A 22,865-nucleotide genomic window follows, 5' to 3' on the forward strand; every position below is an offset into this window, starting at 1 on the left:
TTTCTTTATGGACATGAGAATGATGAGTTCTCAACAATGTCATTCACCACAGGAAACATGTGACAGTTTTATTTAGCTTCCATTAATTACTGGAATGCATTTATGTCTTATCAGGCAGATCATTTAACAATGTGCTGAGGTGAGGGTGGGAAAAAAGAAATGATTAACATAATGATCTTTCAAACTAAAATCATGATAAATAATCTTTAAGCATAAAATGTTACCCTTGAAGCTCATTGGTGTTACTGCAAATTTTGAGCACATTCCATTTTCTTTCCTACGCATCGCTCCAGTCATTATAAAAAACTAGTAATATGTTTACCAAAACAAAAATTTCAATAACTCATAAATTCAAGTTTTAAGGGCATCAATCTAAATTTAATAAGCAATGCACATAATGGCTTGTCATCAGCATTAAAGCACATTTTCTATTTGGCCCAATCTGTACTGCATTGTGTAGAAATTGCAGTTTATTGTAATGTCATCCATAAATAATAGTTATACAACAACTCACCAGAGCAAAAGACCCAATGCCCATCATGTGCACGACAAACATGGTGCATAAAATTCCCAGTAGGGACTGCACGAAACATGATAAAGGGCAAACAGGTAGACAACTAGGTGTCCACATTCATAAATCTCAACTAGCCACTAAATGCCATGACCAACTGTCCCTAGTAGCTAATACACACAGGCAACAAGGACCACAAATTCAACTGGGACAACATAACAATAATGGGACAAGCCAAACAGAGGATAGCCGGAGGAATTCTAGAAAATTTGGCACTCCTCCATGGACTCTAAATCAATAAACACATTGACCTAGACTCAGTATAAAATCAGCCACTGCAACGAACAACCAGAACCGGTAACCAGAAGCAATGGGAACAACCCAAATAAATTCCAATCGACACCGGACAGCAGCACTTCACAGGAGGCTCCACAGCACTAAGAATATCACCAAGAAATGGAACAAAACGTCTGCAAACCAACTTGCCAAACATACCCACAACAACTGCAGTCAAGGAACTCTCTGCACTTATTAAATAATATCTGCTGAGAGACAATATCTTTCCCAATATTCCTCTCTCCCAATGTGACCTGTATATGGTTCTTATACAGCATCACAAACATATCCAACCAAATTTCAGAATGAACAGCATTAAGTCTTTAATTCTGTGTATTCAGTCCGATTCACATGAACAGCAGACTGATGCAGGTGTGAAATGGCAAGGAACTGATTATAATTTTTTAATTACAGAACAGGGAGACTTTTCTGGTATATTTCAAATTTAGTGTGCATCAGTTTACAACATATAATCCAAAACAGCAACTCTAGAAACCAAACACAATTTGGAAGCTCCAAAATCACTTCTTTCATTTAATTCAATTTTTGAAAATACGAAATGGCTACTTGATTTTAACAGAGTCCTTCATCTAGAGGATTCAACACTTTTCAGAAGCCTGTTTCCATGAAGATTTAAATGCTGATCTAACAGACTGCATTTTTAACCCAGAATTTTAACTATTCAGATCACAGAATTCCAATTAAAACACTATTTTGGCAAACCAATGAGGGTGAATCTCAGGATGGAATGTAATTGTAGAAAAAATTTCCAATAACTTTGCAGTCACAGACATGTAAGTTTACATCATATCACTCAAGATGTCTGTTAACTTTCCACAATACAATGGACCAGTGATTGTCATTCATTTTTGCAAAATGCCAAGAACAACAACAATCGTATGCCTTCATTTTATCAAACTATATAAATGCAAATTCTGAGCAGAGTACTCTGTGCAATTTTTGGTGCACAAGATTTGGTTCTTTCAGACCACAGATTTTTTTGTGCCATATCAACCAACCCACATATCTGTTATTTACATGCCACAGACATGTTTTCAAACAGATCCCCCCAGAAATGAATCCGCCAGAGGTTTTCTAAGAATTCCTTTCCAAACTCAATTGAGAAAAGCAACAATACAGTGACATTAAAAAATTGAAGAAGCCAAACAATTTGCTGACTAATTTTATTGAAATGGGAATTAAAAGTAAATATATCATTCTCAAACAAAAGTCTAATTAAATCGACAAGGATTCATAGGACCCTATAGAAAGAGGCCATTCAGCCCACTGAGTCTACACTGACCCTCCAAAGAGCATCCCACCTAAACCCAGATCCAGACACCACCCTGTCTCCGTAACCCCAAATTTACTATGGCCAATTCACCTAACCTGCCCATCTTTAGACTTTGGGAAAAAACCACAGCTCCTGGTAGAAACTCATACAGGTAGGAGAAAATGTGCAAAAACTCCATGCAGACAGTCAGTCACCAAAGGCAAGAACTGAATCCTGGTCCCTGGTGCTGTGAGGCAGCAGCATTAGTCAGTGAGCCACATGCTGCCCTTCCTTTGTGTGGAAGGGGTTGGCACAATCAGAGTTTTCCCATCTCATTCAGAACTCACCTAAGAGTAGGATGCACAGTAATTCAGGAAGAACATCTCTACATAGTGAGCACCACATCAAGATACAGCGCAGGATGACTGCATTGTTGGGGAATCATGTGATTGGCTTGTAAAGGAAACATGCTTTTTCCCTACATTAGTGAAACGGTAGGCTGGTGCTCGCCCTGTCCAAGCTGCAGCGGTTTCAAATTATCTACGATACGCAAATTTTAGCACAGAGGAACCAATTAAGAGGTAATTGCATTACCTGTAACCAATCTTCTCACCCTTGTTAAAGATACAAACTCTTATTGCAGTACAGCTCAATAGCTATCAGCGATTCCCCAGTGTAGCGGGTTTTAATCAATGTGTACAGCTATGACACACCTCTTGAGCAGGAAACACTTGAATCCAGCCCCCACTTCACTTTCCTCTTAAAATGTACATATTTCGCAGCAAGGATTAATGAATCTATGTAAATTGCAAGATTTCTTTAGTCACCTGGACTGTGATCAATCACAGTACCCGCTTGTTGTTGATTGCAAAAATCAGATAAATAGAAACCACTTACTACTGAATAGATACAGAAAATTCTAGGAAATACTCACTCAATCAGGGTGCATCCACATTTCCCTCGACAGATGCTGTCAGACTTATTCATGGAGGTACAGGGCTTCGGTGCCTTGCACATGTCTAAAGTCAGAGGTCATCTGGCGCTGGGGAAATGTCTTCACCTCTGGGTCAGAAATCTGGGTTCAGACACATGCACCCCATAAGGCAGTCACTACAAGTCCAAACAGTTGATTAATTACAGGAAGAAGTCCCCACAAGTAGGACCACCTTGTCAAGGGTCCAGGGTGACCATTATTAACAGGTTCAGGCAGAAGGAGTCATTACACATGACTAGCGACGCCCCTATCAATGCTGTCCAAGCCTGGGAATACTATGAGCAGCAGCATGTCCATGATGTAAATTGATACACTCAGGGCCTTATGTGACTGGTTGACAAAGAGGTCTGGAATGCATTATCACCTTCCAACAACAAAATCTATATTTTTAAAATTTTACTTTCAAGTTTTGTTTTTCTTACAGTTATCAACTTTTAGATGAGATTAGATTAGATTAGATTCCCTACAGTGTGGAAACAGGCCCTTCAGCCCAACAAGTCCACACTGACCCTCTGAAGATCAACCCACCCAGACCTATTCTCCGACATTTACCCTGACTAATGCATTTCACACTACGGGCAACTTAGCATGGCCAATTCACCTAACCTGCACATCTTTGGACTGTAGGAGGAAACTGGAGCACCCGGAGGAAACCCACACAGACTGACAGTCACCAGAGGCTGGAATCGAACCCGGGTCCCTGTCACTGAGGGGCTACAGTGTTAACTACTGAGCTACCGTGCCTCCCCCTAAAGACACAAATGTGGATTTTGTTAGATATTTAAAAACTAATAAAAAGCTTCAAGAAAGTCATGTAGCAAACATTTCCATTCAAACTATGAAGATAACTTTCCAATTCCAACCCAGTATTCCAGCTACAAACAGCTCTACATCAGTGTGAATGAAACACTAACATGCGATTTTCAGAAGTGAACATCAATGATACTTCAGACCCAGCTATAAACTATAAAGAATCACCTCAACTTTATTTTGTTACCATCACTGACGAGCGTACACAGAGCAAAATCCCCATTTGTAAGCAATCTCTGCAGGTTGGAGGAGAGTGCAAAGAATAAACAAAAGCAGCCTCTATTGGGACAGGGAAAAAATATAATAGCTTTTAAATAAAAATAAATCAGGTTTAAAAATTACCATGACTGTGCAGGACAGTTCATGAGGCAAGTTTACTGGAATCATCTTAGCACGAATGAAAATCTTGTTTAAAACTAAGAAACAACAAACCTCTTCTGCCCACTGCCCTTGACAATCGAAGGTTCATTCTTAGCTGCTTTGTCAGGAAAATTACCGACAAGTCCAAACATCAGTTAGATGCCCACAATGATAGAACAGTTCAAGAAGACAGCTCACCACCACCTTCTCAACTGCAACTAGGGATATGGAGTAAATGCCTGCTGAGCCAGTGATGCCCACATCCCATGAGTAGAGTGTTTTGAAAGGATAATGGCCTGCAAGAATGGAGTGAAAGAGTAGAAAGCAAAAAACAAAAGCAGCAACATTTCTACTGGATCGGAGGGTGACTCATGATAGAAACTGTCAACATATCAACAAGTGTACTTTGCATATTGGGATAAAGAAATCATAGCATAGTTATTCACAAAGACATGGAAGTGAAAGCAGAGGTTGTAACTTAATTAGATTAGGACGAGGGTGAGAGAATGACCTCTGGAAACACAACTAGAAGCCATTATGACCATGAGGGTTTGGTGGCTGAAAACAAAGATGACGATAAATGAGACCTGAAGAAAAACCACCAAATACAGGACAATCAAGTCAGTTCATAAGTGATGGAACACGATTCCACAAAAATGTTCTCTCAGATGGGACATACAAAGTCAAAGTAAGACTAATGACTCGGTGGAAAAAAAAACAAGAACTGTGGATGCTGGCTACCAGAAACAAAACAGATTTTTGGAAAACCTGATTGGTTCTGGCAGCATCTGTGAAGAGAAATCAGAGCTAACATTTTGGGTCCAGTGACCCCTCTTCAGAAGGGAACAGTAGCAACAAAAAAAAATTGTTTTTTTTTGCGCAGAAGATAGGATTGGGCCTGTCAGGAGGGGGTGGTGGTGGTGGTGGTGGTGTTGAGGCATAAATGATAGGTGGAGATAGACCCAGAGAAAAAAACAGTTGGACAGACAAAAGAAGTGGATAATGGTCAGCCTAAAAGAATGAATATTTAGGGCTCTGATGATCAGTGACTTAAGACTCGAAATGATAGCTTGCTCTCTCTCCATGGATGCTGTCTGACTGGGTGTGAGCTCCAGCATTTGTTGTTTTCAGTACAGATTAATTTGTTCTTCACATAATATTAAATGATTAAATGGGAATCTCTCTCTGGACAGGAATGTAATATTAAAGGGTTACACTGCAGTGTCTTTGGGTGAGGATGACAATTATGAAAGAATGCAGATGACCATTTACACTTTACTTAGACAGTCATTTGCTATTACTCCCCTGCTATTGTCAAGTTGAACTATAATTCAATCTCTTCCATCCAGAAAGGCTTTCTGGCCAGAGGTATGTCACACCTGCATTGTCTTGGGGAATAACGATTCAGCAGGATTAGGGCATGATCTCATCCTGCCACTGTACCTAGGGTAACTTGTGACTATCAGTAATTGAGGACTGTCTTGAATGGCATGTGACTGTGGGGAAATGGCCAGAGCATCTGTAAGGATGGCCAACTGATCTGTATATAGGGGATATGTTTTGTTTGTTCAGGGTCTCACTTTGACTAAACCTAGCTTGTACAGGCTTTAATAAACTTCAACTGTTTGCAGAAGTTGGTTTGTGCGAATTGCATCGCGTATGTGAAACCTCGGGAAAAGAACCTAACACGAGGAGAATGAATAGTTGCTAATGGGCACTATTAGTGGCTAACAAAGCAGTGTGGCGGTTCGAGTAAGGGCATGGGAGAAGGTGCCTGAAGTCCTAAAATTGTTCAACTCTCTTTCTTACGCCCTCCCCACATCCTATATTCTGCAAAACAAAAACCAAATCAACTGTTTCTTAGCTACCATCAGTTCTGAAGGGAGGATTGTTGGAGCCGAAATGTTAACTGACTTCCCTCCACAGATGCTGCCAGACCTGCTGAGTGTTTCCAGCGATTTTGGTTTTGTTGGTTGTGATTCAGGGTTTTGAGAGTACTTGGACTCCCCCATTATGGGAAAAAGTAATCATGAAAATGTTCTCAGCTCTGTTGGTCATACGTTCATGAAAACATGCATTGACCAAATATAGAAGTCGTACTTTTGCTGGGAGAAAAACTTCGGGAAGAAATATTTTTGAAACTGCTTAAAGGTTAGGTAAATGTATTTTAGCTGTAGAAACACTAGCTCTTGTAGAAGGAATAAATATGGAAATTAACTTGACAAATAGTTTCGAGCAAATTCTACATGAGGTAGCTTCCCATTGATCATAAAGATAATAATGCCCTGCAGAAATGTGGGATTGCATTCCAAAATCAAATGCAGATGTCAAGTTTTTTTATGACTTGATTCTTGTTTGGAAGTATTGTTTATCTGTTATAAAATTTTGAATTGAAATCTATTATGGCACCTTATTTGTATGATGATGTTTAAGGATATATAGGTGCCATTTATTGAATGACTAAAGACCTGGAGACTTCTGGGATACAGGATACTAGCTGGGAAGGAGGCAGGTTTTTGTAATGTTGTAATTATAAATAAGCATGGAGCATAAAAGTTGATGCCAGGTTTCGTTCTTATACACTTAATAGAAATATCTTGGGGAGTTTTGCGAAACAAAGATCTGGGAGTGCAGGTTCATAGCTCCTTGAAATGGAGTCGCAGGTAGTTAGGATAGTGAAGGTGGCATTGGGTATGCTTTCCTTTATGGGTCAGAACGCTGAGTACAGGAGTTGGGAGGTCATGTTGCAGCTGTACAGGACATTTGTCAGGCTACTTTTGGAATACTGTGTGCCATTTTGGTCTCCCTCCTTTCGGGACAATGTTGTGAAACTCAAAAGGTTGAGAAAAGATTTGCAAGGATGTTGCTGCGGTTGGAGGGTTTGAGCTCTTGGGAAAGGCTGGGGCCGTGTTCCCTGAAGCATTGGAGGCTGAGGGGTAATCTTATAGAAGTTTATAAAATCATGAGTGGCATAGGTAGGATAATTAGACAAGGTCTTTACCCTGGGGTGGAGGAGTCCAGAACTAGAGAGCATAGGATTGGGATGAGAGAGGGGAAGATTTAAAAGGGACCTAAGGGGCAATGTTTTCATGCAGAAGATGTTGAGTGTTTGGAACGAGCTGCCAGAGGAAGTGGTTGAGGCTGGTACAATTGCAACATTTAAAAGGCACCTGGATAGGTACATGAATAGGAAGGGTTGAGGGATATGGGCTGGGTGCTGACAAGTGGGACTAGATTGGGGTGGGATATCTGGTCAGCATGGATGAGTTGGACCGAAGGGTCTATTTCTGTTCTGTACATCAATGCCTTCCATGCTCGCTTTAAACAGAATTTAGGCAGAGAGGTAACACCTATTCTGACAAGTCCTGGCAAACCTATTCCAACAGCCACTGCATCAGAGGTCAGATCAATTTTCCTTCATGTGAATCCAAGGAAAGCTTGGGACCAGACGGAGTACCAAGCCGTGCACTCAGAGCATGTGCAGATCAACTGGCAGAGGTCTTCTTGGACATCTTCAACCTCTCCCTGCAGCAGAACACTGTCCCTGCCAGTTTCAAGAGTGCCAACATCATCCCTGTGCCCAAGAAGGCTCCTGCAGCATGTCTCAATGACTCCCACCCAGTAGCCCTAACTTCGGTGCTCATAAAATGCTTTGAAAGGCTGGTCATGGCATTAATCAACTCCAGCCTCCCCATCACTTTTGACCCACTCCGATTTGCCTATCGGACCAACAGATCCACGTCAGATGCCATATCACTTGTCCTTCACTCCTGTCTAGAAACTTTTGACACCAAGAACAGCTACATAAGAGTCCTACTCATTGAAGGCTGAACTGTAGTCAACACTATTTTCCCCTCAAGACTGATTACTAAACTTAGTGATCTCGGACTAAGCCCCACTCTCTGCAACTGGATCCTCAGTTTCCCGACCCACAGGCCACAATCAGTGAAGATTGAGGGCAACATTCATCCTCACTAACACTCAACACTGGAGCTCCCCGGGGTGCATACTCAGCTTCTCACTGTACACCCATGACTGTGTTGCCAAATACCAGACTAATGACATTTAAAAGTTTGCTGATGACACCACCATAGTTGGTTGAATTTCAGATGGTGATGAAACAGACTACAGACTGGAGGTGGAAGACCTGGAAAACCGGTGCACTGAGTACACACCAGTTCTCCATGCACAGCAAAATCAGGGAACTCATTAGTGACTTTCGGCAGGATGTTACTCGTGCCCCCGTACACATTAACAGCACAGAGGTGGAACGAGTGAAGAGTGTCAAGCTCCTGGGACTGGTCATCCACAACAAGCTTTCTTGGACTCTTCATGTGGATGCACTGGTTACAAAGGCCCAACAATGTCTCTTCTTCCTCAGGCAGCTGAGGAAATATGGCATGACGACAAATACCCTTGCCAACATTTTATAGGTGCTCCAGAGAGCTTTCTGTCTGGATGTGTCACTACCTGGTATGATTAGATTAGATTAGATTAGATTACCGACAGTGTGGAAACAGGCCCTGTGGCCCAAATGGTCCACACCGACCCTCCGAAGAGTAATCCACCCAGACCCATTTCCCTCTGGCCAATACACGTAACACTATGGGCAATTCAGCATGGCCAATTACCTAACCTGCACATCTTTGGACTGTGGGAGGAAACTGGAGCACCTGGAGGAAACCCACGCAGACAGTCACCTGAGGCTGGAATTGAACCTGGGACCCTAGAGCTGTGAGGCAGCCGTGCTGACACTGAACCACCACAGTACCATTCAAGGTCAGAGATGGTTACAGAGAATAGTGACCTCGGCCTGGACAATCGCAAAGGCCAATCTCCCATCTAGAGAATCCATCTACCAGGCCTGCTGTCGAGGAAAGGCCACCAGCATTCTTAAAGAGCCATCCCACCCTGGCAATGATTTTCCACAACCTCTACCATCGGGGAGAAGGTACAGAAGCCTGAACACACGCATCAGCTGGTTTCAAAACAGTTTCTACCCTATTGTTGTTAGAATACTGAATGGACTCAAACTCTTAACATTCACCTGTACTTGTGTTTTGGTCTTAGCCACTGTTTACCTATTATTTACTTATCTATGCTATTTAACTCTGTGATCTGCCTGTGTTGCTCACAAGACAAAGCTTTTCATGCCTCGGTACACGTGACAATAAATTCAATTCAATGACAATGAAATTGCTAACTTTGTTTTACTGCTAGATTTCCAGCATCTGTAAAACATTGCTTTTGTGCCAGAATCAAAAAACCAATTAAGGAAGAAATGTTGCATTTATTTGACCAAAGTACCTAACTTGGAAACTTGAATGACAAGTTTTCCTGCTTAGTTCAGATCTACAGCTGAAGACTTCCTTTTCATTGGACTCAAACTTGCTTCCTGAAGGCTGATAAACAAGCAGAACTGGCAACCACGCAGTTCGTCAATAGCACTGCCCAGATTCCACAGAAGAATGTCGTGATTATTACGAGGTCAGCCTGGTGAATATCAAAGAATAGGGGTTGCCTCATTGGACCAGGTTAACAGCCCCAGTCAAGGAGTCCTGGCTGACAGATGTAAACAGGAGCATCCAAGATTCTGTTCACTCAACACTGCCTTTGAGGAAGCTAGACCAATGTCAAGTACTATGCATGTGTAAATAAAGGGTGACTTGGTGTTGAGATACGAGCTTCTATCGAGTTATTTCAGCGGCAAGAGAAAAACACACTGCTAAAGAAATTTGTTTGCGCTCATCTGTGAATTGGGGGAAGCAGTTCTGGCATAATGTCACTGTCTGAGAAGTTTGACTCATTTGATTATGTCAAAGACTGGGCCCAGAATGTGAAAGAATGTGTTATTTTTCCTGGGCTAACGACATTGGGACAGATGAAAAGCAATAAGTAATTCTGCCTGACAGCTTGTGGACCCTTTAATTTATTAGGAATCAAACATTTTCTGACACATCAAATATTAAAATCGTTCAAGAATTAACAGGAGTAACTTAGCAGAATAGCACGTAAGACCTTAAATTGGATATTGAGTTTTCTTTACTTCCCGACAAGAGTTCCCATGAATCTTTACACGAATGTTGATGTTCACTTACTTTCTGGGAACAGTCCAAGGCATTCAACATCTCTCTCAGATGCACTTGAATCCTTTGCAGGATTCCAAGTATTACTGGCAATTTTACGACGATGGTAGCAAAGAAGGCATTTGATATGCTTACCTTTGCTGGTCAATTGTTATAAAGGATATTGGTTAGGCCACTTTTTATTGTGTGCAATTCTGGTCCAGAATTAGAGAGCAGTGGTTTAGGTTGAGAGGGGAAAGATATTAAAGAGACCCAAGGGACAACTTTTTCACAGAGAGGGTGGTACATGTACAGAATAAGCTACCAGAGGAAGTGGTGGAGGCTGGTACAATTGCAACATTTAAGAGGCATCTGGATGGGTAAATGAATAGAAAGGTTTGGAGGGATATGGGCTGGGTGCTGGCAGGTGGGACTAGATTGGGGTGGGATATCTGGCCGATATAGACAAGTTGGACCAAAGGGTCTGTTTCTGTGTTGTCCATCTCTATGGATCTAATTGACGGATTTAGTCAAAGAGTATTACGGCCTCGGGGGATACAAGATGGCGGCGACACCATACGTCTAATCTGCTGAACTCAGCCCAGGACTCGGGCCTACCCTCCCCTCAATTTTTAAAAACTACTAAAAATAGCTTTTTCCCAACAGCTAAGTCATTCTGCATCAAACTTTAGCAGTTTGATACATTTTAAAATGACTAAAGGTAAAGGACTACAGAGTTCGCAACAGGCAGTGACCCCTCATCCCCCCCCACCACAACGACAGATGCGTCCACGGCCGCCCCAAGGGACTTACTTGCAGAGGCGAGCCTGATCTCAGAGTTTGTCAAGCTCCAAGAGAAAATCGATGCGTTGATTGAAGAGACCCAGTGCAGGTGGGAGCTGATCTTGGTCATGCTGCAGAAGCACGACCAAGAGATCAAGAAACTCGGACAACGTGTTAGGGGGTGCAGCAACGGGCCATGGCCTCAGAAAATCGAGATTGTTGGAAATGTATTTGGTTGTTGGGCCTTCCCAAACGGGAGCAGGAATGCCAGCTTGTTGACTTTTTGAAGCAATGACTCCCACAACTGGGAGTCTGAGTTAAGTTGGGTGCGGGTTGAGCGGGCCCACTGGGTTGCTGGTCGCAGGCCCAGATCGGACCAGCGCCCCCGCCCGCTCCTAGTGCGACTCCAGCACTACAGGGACAAGCAAATGTTGCTGGAGGCCTCCAGAGTTTTGGGAAAGGATCACCAAGCCATGGGGTGATACAAGGTATACAAGGGACCAAAATAATGCAGTTCCAGACTTTTCTCCGGTTGTGGTATGCAAGAAGGCGGCGTTTGACGAGGTAAAGAAGCATATGAGGGATTTAAATATTCAGTATTTCATGTGATACCCGGCAAAGCTGTGCTTCAGTCATGGAGGGTCTGTGCATAACTTCAGATCACCAGAAAAAGTAAAAGAATTTTTGAATGCTCTCAAATAGACTGACGGACTTGAGCTATATGGACAATGACTTTATTTTAGCCCCTTCTTCCCTCTCCTCCTCACTCCCCCTTTCTCTTTTCCATCCTTCCTGGGGGGAGGGGGGCTGTTCTTTCTTTGAATTCTTAGCAACAACTTGCTTGATTTATCCAGTTGTTGGGGGGAATGTTTCTGGGTTTTTTCCCCTTAGTATTTGCTGAAATTGTAATTTTATATCTTCTATGTTGCTGTTTTGTTAAGAGTGCCTAGGTAATAATATGGAGAGGGCGGGCTGGTTACCCACTTCTAATTTCTATATTATAATACATTGGCATTTGTTTATCTTACTTTGTCATGTCTGGGCTGAGCGTAGGAGTGCTCCCTGTGGACAAGGGAGAAAGTCTCCTTTTAATTATGTCTTATGATATTTTCTTTTAGGAGTAGTTCTCAGTTGTTTCGATTTAGTTGTTTTAAAGACTGCATTTTTAAGTTTGTGAATTGTTTGTGGTTTCTACTCAATGCTTTTTGGGTGTGATTCTTCCTCCTGGGGGTCTCAGACTTGCTTGAACGATCACAGTTGGTCATTTGTTTAAATGGTGCACCTGGAATGTCAAGAGGAGCCACTTGCCAATTAAAAGGAAAAAGATATTAAAATGTCTTAAAAAGAAAGAGAGGGTCGGTGTGGCCCTTTTACAGGAGGCACAGCTATTTGATAAGGAGCATTCAAAGCTGCAGCAGGGAGGATTTAGTCAGGTGTTCTTTTCATATTTTAGCTCAAAAAGTAGGGGAATGGCCATTCTTTTCCAGAAGAATCTTCCCTTCGTGTGTGTTTTATATATACATATATTAATTAAAGCCCTAACATATGGAGGGGAATAGTATGAGATTTTGAATGGACATTGCCAACCCCCCCCACCATATCATTTTAATTTGTAACAAATGCACTCTCCAAGTTGATGGTTCTCAGGGTGCATCATATAATTATAGGGGGAGATTTTAATTGTATTATTGATCCTGAGGTAGACAGGATACCTAGGAGCTCTGTTGGTATCTCTGAGATTTAGGCAGCTGGCTGATCTGGATAGAGAGTTGGGAGTGGTAGATGTATGGCGGTGCTTTCACCCGGAGGGTCGAGATTTTACTTTTTATGCTAATCCACACAAATGTCATACCAGAATCTATTTTTTTTTGTCCCCTCGACCTTTCTGAGCTCGATATTGTATTGTAAAATAGGGAATACAACTATTTCCAATCACGCAGAAGTGTAAATGGAGGTCAAGACAAGTTGTGTCCGTGACACTGGCTTTTGGACCCTTGCCGATTGAAGGTTAGTAAGTTCACAGAATATTTCTTGCTGGAATTTAAAACTTTCTGGGGTATCAATTCAGGTATGTCCAGCAATCCATCGGTGATGTGGGAGACTGCTAAGGCATATGCGCGCGGTTTACGTATGTCATATTCTGCAACCTGGAAAAGACAAAAGGGAGAACAACGTCTGCTTGAGGCTCGCCTGAAGGCAGCTGAGACAGCGTATGTTGATCGGCCATCCATTACTAAATTACAGCGGGATACAGCCCTCAGGGCTACTTTGATTACCGCAATTACTCAAACAGCAAAGAGGGAGACACCATTTGCAAAGCAGAGATTATGTGAGCACAGCGATAAGCCAGGCAAGTATCTCGCATACCTTGCCAGAAAGAAAAAGGCTCCCCAATCCATTAGGTCTATTAGCGAGGATACTGGTACTCTGACTTGTGAGCCTAAAAAGATCAATGTAGCCTTCAGAAAGTTCTGCTTTGAGTTGTATAAGTCAGAGGGCTGTGAGGATAGAGCGAGAAAGATGAAGTCTTTAAAAAACTGGCCCCCCACAGGCTTAACCGTAGAGTAGGTGTCGCTTTTGAATGCCCCCTGACAAACCCAGGAAATCCAGGAGGCAGTGAGGCACTCCAGAGCGGTAAGGCACCCAGACCAGACTGATTTCAGACTGAGTTCTATTCAAGAATTTACACATGGAATTGTCTGGACCACTTATAATTATGTATAACTATTCATTTAGTCAGGAAGACCTTCCACCCTCCCTGAGAGGAACAAATATCTCTCTCATTCTTAAGAAAGGAAAAGCCCCAGATGACTATACTTCGTACTGACCTATAATCCTTATATAATGCGGACTTAAAAATTCTCTCAAAATTAAGAGAGAATTGGCATTAAGACTGGAGAGGTTTTTGCCATGTATTATAAAAGAGGACCAGACAGGGTTTATTAAGAGTCGCAGATCTACTAATAGTATTAGAAGAGTGTACAAGTCTGCCAGCAGGGAGCGATACTGGGATTAGTCGTCTCCCTAGAGCAGAGAAGGCATTCGATCGGGTAGAATGGCTATATCTTTTTTATACTATGGAACGGTTTGGCATTGGACAAGTCTTTACCAAGTGGGTCGCACTATTATATAACAACCCTAAAGCAGTGGTGATTATCAACAGCACAAGACCGGATAGCTTTAGTGTTGGCAGAGGTTGTCGTCAAGGATGCCCTGCCTCACCATTACTGTTCACACTCGTGATTGAACTGCTGGTGGAAGCTATCCGAACCGACCCCAATATAACCGCCCTGGAGGTAGGAGCGGGTAAGTATAAAATCATTCTTTATGCGGACGATACCCTTTCTTAAATGGCCCATCGATATCTGTGCCCCGCTTAATTCAAGTGGTTAACTTATTTAGTATGTTCTCAGGTTACAAAACTAACTTCACAAAATCAGAGGCAATGCCGCTAAGGGGTCTTGCCAGCATATCCCATTTTCTGATGGATCCCGTTTCCCCTTTCAGTGGTCACTGGGAGGTTTTCTCTATTTAGGTATTTTTATTACCCCGGTATTTGGTCAGCTATACAAAGCTAATTACACGCATTTATTAGAGAAAATAAGGCAGGACCTCCAACGTTGGGAAGATATCCCGATATCCTGGCTAGGAAGAATAGCTTTGGTCAAGATGAAGATTCTCCCTCGCCTATTATACCCCATGAAAATGCTTCCTTTGATGTTGCTGAGACAGGCGCTGCGTCAGCTTTACGGCTGGCTTGGGTCCTTTATTTGGAATCATAGACGGCCCCTTATTGAATTAGATAATTTGCAACTCCCACAAGTAAGGGGGGGTCTAGATTTTCCGGATTTCAGGAGGTATCATATGAGTTCTCTGTTATCCTATGTGGCTGATTGGGTCTCTTGTGACCCACAATCAATATAGTTGGATATTGAGGCTTCCCAAGCAAAATGTCCACTCATCAATTTATTATTAATGGATAAGATGAGAGTTATTGTAAAAACCCAATCGTATTAAATACAATCAAAGCTTGGAAGATGATGTGACAGGATGAGGGTAATTTACAAACAAACCTCCCCTTCTACTCCTATAGTGGGAATGTTGGGATTTCAGCCAGGCTTGACTGACACTGGATTTAAAATTTGGGAGTACAGAGGCATCTCCTATTTGGGAGATCTGTTCGATGGGGAGGTCATGACATCCTTCAAACAGTTGCATCAGAAGTTTAGGTTGCCTAGCAAGGACTGTTCTCGATACTTTCAAGTACAAGACTTCATACAACAAAAGAGCACATAGATGACTAGTCCTTATAAATCGGAAATGGAAAGGAAAGTGCTTGGGCCAATGGGTGCACCCTCAGTCAGTACTCTCTACCAGACAGTACTCTCTCTTGGTAATAAGGTATTGAAGGACTTGGGATGGTTATATACAACCTGGATCAAGAATTAGTGATGGAAACCTCCTTAGAGATGTGGGAGGATATCTGGCAAAATGCCAGGAAGATCGCTATCTGTAATACAACTCAAACTATTCAATTGAAGATACTTCATAGGGCTCATGTGGCACCAAAGCAGCTTGCAAAGTTCAAGGCAGGAGCATCCCCAATGTGCCCTAAATGTAAAATAGATGTTTGTACTCTCACTCATTGTCTGTGGACATGCCATAAGATTCGTAGATATTGGGACAGTGTAGCAAATGCCTTGGCAAAGATTTTGGGAACGGAGATTGGGTAGGATCCAGTGTTTCTCCTTTTGGGCTTTCCAAATTTTCCTTCTCTAGCTGCATACGGGAAGAAACTATTATCCTTTCCTTTTGTGTGAGGAGATACATCTTACTAAGCTGGGTGTCGGAAAGTCCCCCGGGACTTTCAAATTGGCATAGGATAGTTATGGAATATATTCTCCTGGGCTTCCTTACAAATATGATGCACCAAAAAACAGAATTATTTTATAGAACATGGCAGCCATTTTTGAATGACACGGATACAGATATAATCGGCCATACTGTTTAGGGCCTTTGTTTAGCTAGGAAGATGATGTTTGTTGGTTCGGGGACCCCTGGGAGAAAGAATGCCCCATAAATACGAGTTTTGTTGTGACTTGATATAATTTTATTTTGAATGCGTATTTATTTATTCATTCAATTATTTACTTCTTTTCTTTTTTGTTATTAGTAATGTACAATATTATGATCTTTTTCTTCTACATAGATTCTTCTTTCTTATATCTTATTTTGTGTTTTGATAGTTTGTAGAGTAGATTTCACAATTTTATTTTGGAGCTGTTATTATACTGTAAAGTGGATACAATATTTTGTATTAATTTTAAAATGTTGTCAAAAAAATCTTTTTCTTTTCTATTTACAGAAAAAAATGAGTATTACGACCTCAAGCCTCCTCTAATTCTGAGATGTTATCGCCTTTACTCAGTGGTTTGACAATCAGGGGGATGTGTTGGGATTTTTGACGAGGCATGTGACTTTGGTTTCACTCTTACTGAGATTTCAAGAGACCATTTGGTATGTGGGATTAGATTAGATTCCCTACAGTGTGAAAACAGGCCCTTGGCCCAACCAGTCCACAGCGACCCTCCAAAGAGTAACCCACCCAGACCCATTTCCCTCTGACTAATGCACGTCACACTATGGGCAATTTAGCACGGCCAATTCACCTGAACTGCACATCTTTGGACTGTGGGAGGAAACCGAAGCACCCGGAGGAAACCCGTACAGACATGGGGAGAATGTGCAAACTCCACATACACAATCACCCGAGGCTGGAAACGAACCTGGGATCCTGGTGCTGTGAGGCTGCAGTGCTAACCACTGAGTCACCGTGCCTCCCATGGTGATGTAAACATGCCAAAGTGCCTACTGGCTGAAGCACAATCGGACTTCCAACAGCCACTGCAATTGGCTATGCCATTAGAAAATACAGCACACAGAACATGAGTTACAGGGTACCCCAGTTGAAGTGGAAACCCTCACCAGGCTGACCTACCTTTGGGGACACCACTTGAATGAAAATAATTGCTTTGCCTCACTCAGGATGTATCCTGAGCAGAAGGAGTCCAAGTCAGCCCACAGCAAAACCCCAAATCAAAGCCAAGCCTCAGCAAAAAGGGATAACAATGTTTTTCAGGATCCAAGCCGGACAGCCATTATAGTTGCTGCCGGTATGCGGATCTAAGAGAGCAAAATAAGCCCACTTGGCCTGAATCGAGTAAGAGGACTCCCAGGACTGTATCCAGGAGAGTGCACCTTCTGGCAAGTCCAGCTACATCTGGCTTGGAACAGTTAAATTGGTTGGCAACATCCAAATCAGTATCAGTCAAAATAAACATCTGATTAAATGGGCACATGGTTCAGATGGAGGTTGATACTGGTGTGGCTCTATCAGTGGTTGTGGAATCAGTCTTTAACCCTCACATTTTCACAGAACCTTGGGTAGGCTGAGAACCTATCCCAGGGAACCTTTACAAATTAAGGGTACAACTTGAGTTCCAGTCTTGTATGAGAAGCAGCTGATTAAGTAACTACTGATTGGAGTAAAAGGTTCGAATCCAAACCTGATGGAGCAAAAGTGGTTCAGAAAGATTGATCTTGATTGGCTCAAGATGTTTTGAAAATGGCTATCTGAGTAAAGTCCAACGTTAATACCTGGAGGTTTTTCAGGAATGGACTATCAAAGGAGCCAAGACCATCTTGCATGTTGACCAGGAAGCAATTCCACACTTCAGCAAAGCCTGCCCAGTGCCAGTGCCTTACCAGCAAAAGCAGGGTCAGCAATCAGGAGGTTGGAAAGTGAAGGGATCATCAAACTAGTCCAGTGCGCTGAAAGGCCATCACTGGTTGTACCAATTGTGAAGCCCCATGGGTGAGTTCACCTTTATGCGAATTTTAAACAGAGTAAACAGCTTTTTACAGCTAGATAAATACCTAAGCCCTCACGTTGAGGTGCTGACATGTGACGTCCCCCTTTACAGGATCAGGGTAGCGTTGGCTCACACATGGCCCAATGGAGAGGAATACCTATGAGTACATGCTAACTGGACTTTGGCTAATGCAGGCAGCAATTATGCTTAGATAGAGAAGGAAGGTTTGGTGGTCATATTTAGAGTCAGGAAGTTCAGCAATACCTTTACAGAGTAAATCTTTAATAACAGACCATAAACACCTACTCGGATTCAGAGTATAAGGTTCTGCCACCCATAGCTTCAGGTTGGACATTCAAAGTGTGTCCAATACAAGTTGGAACACTGTCTGGGAGGCCAAGCAGCAAATGCATATGCCATGAGCAACTTCCCGCTGGCAAATACACCACTGGTAGTGCCAGCACTGGCAAAGTCCGTTCTGGTTTTAAACTTTCTAGGCACCCTTCCAGTCACCACTGAATATCAGATTGTTAAAGTAAAACGGTCCAGCCATAGTAAAAGAGCTAGTGATGATAGGGGAAACCAAAGGGCCATCACAACAAGAACTGCAACATTTCTGGACCTGGCAAGACCAGATCACTAGAGAAGACAGCATTTTATTATTATGCGGAGCAATCAATATGATTGTTCAGAGCAAACGCCACCACCAGATACGAGCTGAACTCCACCAGGGTCATCCAGGGTATCCAAAATGAAAAATGTTGGTGAGAAGTCATGCCTGGTGGTCAGAATTGGATGCAGATATAGCTGCACTGATGAGGCAATGTCCAGTATGCCAACAAGAACAAAAAGTATCGCCATGTGCTCCCCCACATTCGTAGGAGTGGCCGAGTAAACCCTGGACTCGGTACATGTTGACTATGCAGGCCCTTTCAAGGGTTCAACATTCTTAGTCAGTGGATGCCCTAAGTGGTTGGGCATGCATCGAGTTTATTTGTCAAACACAGGGACATCATTAGAAAAATGGTGAGCAGCTTTGGTAATACATGGGCTCCTGAAAAGTAGTAGTCACAGAAAATGGGCCATCATTTATCAGCAGCAAATCTGAGTATTTCCCACAGTCAAATGGTGTTTTTCATAAGGATAGCTCTGGACCATCCATCATCCAATGTTGTGACAGAAAGAAAAGTCCAAACTTTGAAAACAGGCTGAAAGAAACAGCCGATATTTTCACTCAATACCAAACTGTCCCAGTTCCTAATTGATCATCAGACCATCCTTCATGCAACTACATGGATAGCTTCGGAATGCTAATGGGGAAAAGACCCATCACCAGATTAAATCTGATCTTTCCACACCTCGGATTTGGAGGGTGAGGATGGCATCAGTAACACTATTGATGGACACCATCAGAGAAAGACAGCTAACTTCAGGAGACAAAAGTTTGGTATCGAAATCACGGAAGTGACCCTGCATGGATAAAAGGCATGGTCAATTTGAGATAAGGTCCCATGACGTACAAAATCTGGTTAGGTGAGGTGGTTGCACGAAAGTTGGAAACTCAGCTGGGGCAGGAACAAATCATACTCAGCTCCTCCAAGCAACCCGAAAGACTGTTGGTACTCATGGGCTCTGCCCCTCTCATGTGTTGATGAAACCACACAGAGTCTGAGATGGCCACAGTGGATGTCACAGCCTCAAAACCTTTGTTGCCTGAAGAAAAAAGGACAAATGTCTTTCAAGATGCTCCAGGCACAAGAGACAAGCTCCAGTCCAGGACACATAGCCCATATCCGAGGCTGAGTCAGAGGAACCTAACCCAGAGTGAAAACGTCCCTGGAGAGGCTATAAGAGAAAGAACAGGCCTACATTCCCACATTTCGAAGAGAAAGGAGGTAGTGACTGAAATGAGGTCAGCCAGTTGTACCTCATGGAATGAGTTCCCTGATTGGACCAGGTGAACAGCCCCAATCAGGGAGCTATGGCTGACAAATATGAACAGGAGTACAAGAGGTGCTGTTCACTCAGAGCTGGCTGTGAGGAAACTAGGCCAGTGTCAAATATTATGCACATATAAATAAAGGGTGACTTAGTGATGGCATACCAGCCTCTGTGGAGTTATTTCAGAAGATTGTAAAGTACAGAATGATCTTTCATACTTGCAAATATTGTCAACTTGATTGGTCAATTGCATGCCATGTCAGAATAAAAGTTTGGGAATATTGATTCAATTCCCATGCCAGAATTGGAGATGAATATCTCAGCTTACAATTCCACTACAACATTGAAAAGAGAACCATACAATGATTACAGCAAAGGAGGTGGTCATAGAATGCATCAAGTCAAGACAGACTCTCTGCAAGAGTAATGTCAGTGTAGATCATGCCATTCAGTTCGATGGTTGATTTTGAGATATATTTTACACACTCAAACTCTGAATTAAGTCTGGCCAAGCTTGGTTACCAACTAAACAAAGACTTGAATTTCTTTAGTGTACTTCATGATGTCAACAAGTTACAAAGCATTTCCCTGCAATGAACAATAATTTGAAATGCTGCTTCCACTGTATGCATAGCAGGGTCTCACAAACAGCAATGAGAAAACATCCAGATAATGCTTATGATAAACATTAGAGCAAGTTCTTTTGAGTAATGTTAAAAGGATCCTTCACATTCACCAGAGAGAGCCAGCCCCAATTTAAAAACTCATTTGAAAGGCCAATTTCACACTGCAATACTGTACAGAAATATTAGCCCAGACTTTATTCCTAAATCTTTGGAATGGGACTTGAACTCTCACCCAGAGCTGAAACAGTGACCAAACAACATCTAGCTTTAGTCTGTCTCTGAATAAGATAACCAAAGTCAGCAATCAATAAATACACCTGCTCAAAATGACTGGAGTCAGAACTCAGGGAATACAAAGTATGAATTCTGGACTAACGTTGACTTCAATCACAGTTCTCCACAGATTTGGTGGACCATTTGAACCATCTAAACAATCAAATCACCAACAATACTTCCTTCCAATTCAGAAATCATGCATCGCTTGACACAAGAAAAAAACAAAGGTATTTGTGGTTTAAACCCAATTTAACACAAAGGTTTGCAATTATACAGCATGCTTGAAAACCACAGGGCTTCTCACAATGTTTTCCATTCTCGAACACCTGTATCAAGATGCACTAACAGTCTGATATTATCTAGCAAACTATCATCCCTAAACAAGAATGATCTGCATTTACGTAGGGGTGTCAAAGTAAAACAACCCAAAGTGCTTCACCAGGACCACTGTCAAACGAAATAGGAAATTGACTTCTGGTGACATTTCCTTTTTTGACGGCAAGAGATAGATTTCAATTAATATTTTAAAAGGAAAGAACAGTGCAGAGATTTACAAAGGGAATTCCAGAGCTCAGGAGCGCGCCACGAACGATAATGATTGAAATTGAGTATGGATGAGGGCCACAGTTTGTAAAAATTGAAAGTGACCAGAGGTTGAGGAGTTTGCAATCATAAGGAAAGGCAAGGCTGTGCAGGGATTTGTATGCAAGACTGCAAATTTTAAAATCAAGATGTTGCCAGATCGGAACTAATGTACATGACTGCATACAGAAATAAAAGACAAATGAGACTTGGTGCAAGCTGGCCAACTGTGTTGCTACAGGTCTCCTTTGCCCCAGCATGCAGAAGGTAATGAGGTTAATAAACGGGCCATAAGTCACTTTTATTTAAAGGTGGCATTAGAATAATCAGTTCACCCACTAACACACCCAAAAAAAGTACAAAGCAACATGACATTCATAACATGTAATTTTCTCAGTTTAAGGTCAGAAAGTACCCAGAGCCCCAGTGGGGTCTTTCAGAGTTTCATAATGCCCAAAAGTGTGTGTCTCAAGTAAAGTGTAGTTGCTGCTGTATGAAATTTGCAGATAACTTACCCACTGCAATCTCCCACAAATATTTCCGTTGACAGCCAGATAATTAGTTTCTTAGATGTGAAATTCTGAGTTGAAAACAAAACCTTCAGGAGGGAATGTTACAGCTGAACACAATCCTCCATATTTCAGTACAGTACACTCTGACCTTCAATCCGTTCTTACCCCCCTCTCCAGTTACAAACACCACCCTAGTTGGTCTGCAAGACACTGCGGTTCTTTCAGCAAAGAGTAATGGAACCCTTTCTCTGGAAAAACCAGAGGGAGTTTTAACCTCGCCAGAAAATCGAATTTCTATCACAACATTTTTGTTTTTTTTTGAAAAGTAAAATATGAACAACATTAGCTATTATTTACCCTTCACCGATTCAGCCAAGGACAGTTTGTGCGGTAAATTCAAATCATCATGGATCAATCAACTTGCCTTGTATATTGACCAAAATTTTCAAAAACCTAACTTGAGGGTTTGAAATTTATGAAGGTGACATGGGGAATAACTGTTCTGCTGCTTTACCGCACTGAGTAGAAGTAAACACAAAACAACGCAACAGCCGACTTGATGATCTGATTTTAACAGGACACAACAATAGCCAAGAACTGCCATTTTTTTTGCAAAGCTCAGCTAAACCGAAACTAACCTCAAGTAATCATTTTCAGAATTCAAGTCTCAACCGTTGGATTTGCTCCGGTTCGTCTGCTTGTAAAATAAGTTAATTCGAATAATTTCGATCTGTACATGTACAGGCATCGTTTGTGAAGCTTTATCTTCCGAAAAACGTTTTGCGGTATGGCAATAATATTACCAAGCCATTTGAAACCAAGCTGTACAAGACTGCAGCTAAAATGCTAACGGTTCTGAACCCTACAAAAAACCTACACTAGAGGTATCCTTTACTTCAGAAAAAAAATCAAATATTTAAACTC

General features: G+C 42.1%; 1 protein-coding gene across 2 annotated transcripts in view; it reads right to left on the reverse strand.

Moving 5' to 3' along the window:
* Positions 1-22,865, reverse strand: part of arid4b (AT-rich interaction domain 4B) — a 172,844-nt gene that overhangs the window by 148,379 nt on the left and 1,600 nt on the right. The window lies entirely within an intron of this gene.

Source organism: Hemiscyllium ocellatum, chromosome 3 (assembly GCF_020745735.1).
Source record: "Hemiscyllium ocellatum isolate sHemOce1 chromosome 3, sHemOce1.pat.X.cur, whole genome shotgun sequence".
In the NCBI taxonomy this organism is placed as follows: Eukaryota; Metazoa; Chordata; class Chondrichthyes; order Orectolobiformes; family Hemiscylliidae; genus Hemiscyllium; species Hemiscyllium ocellatum.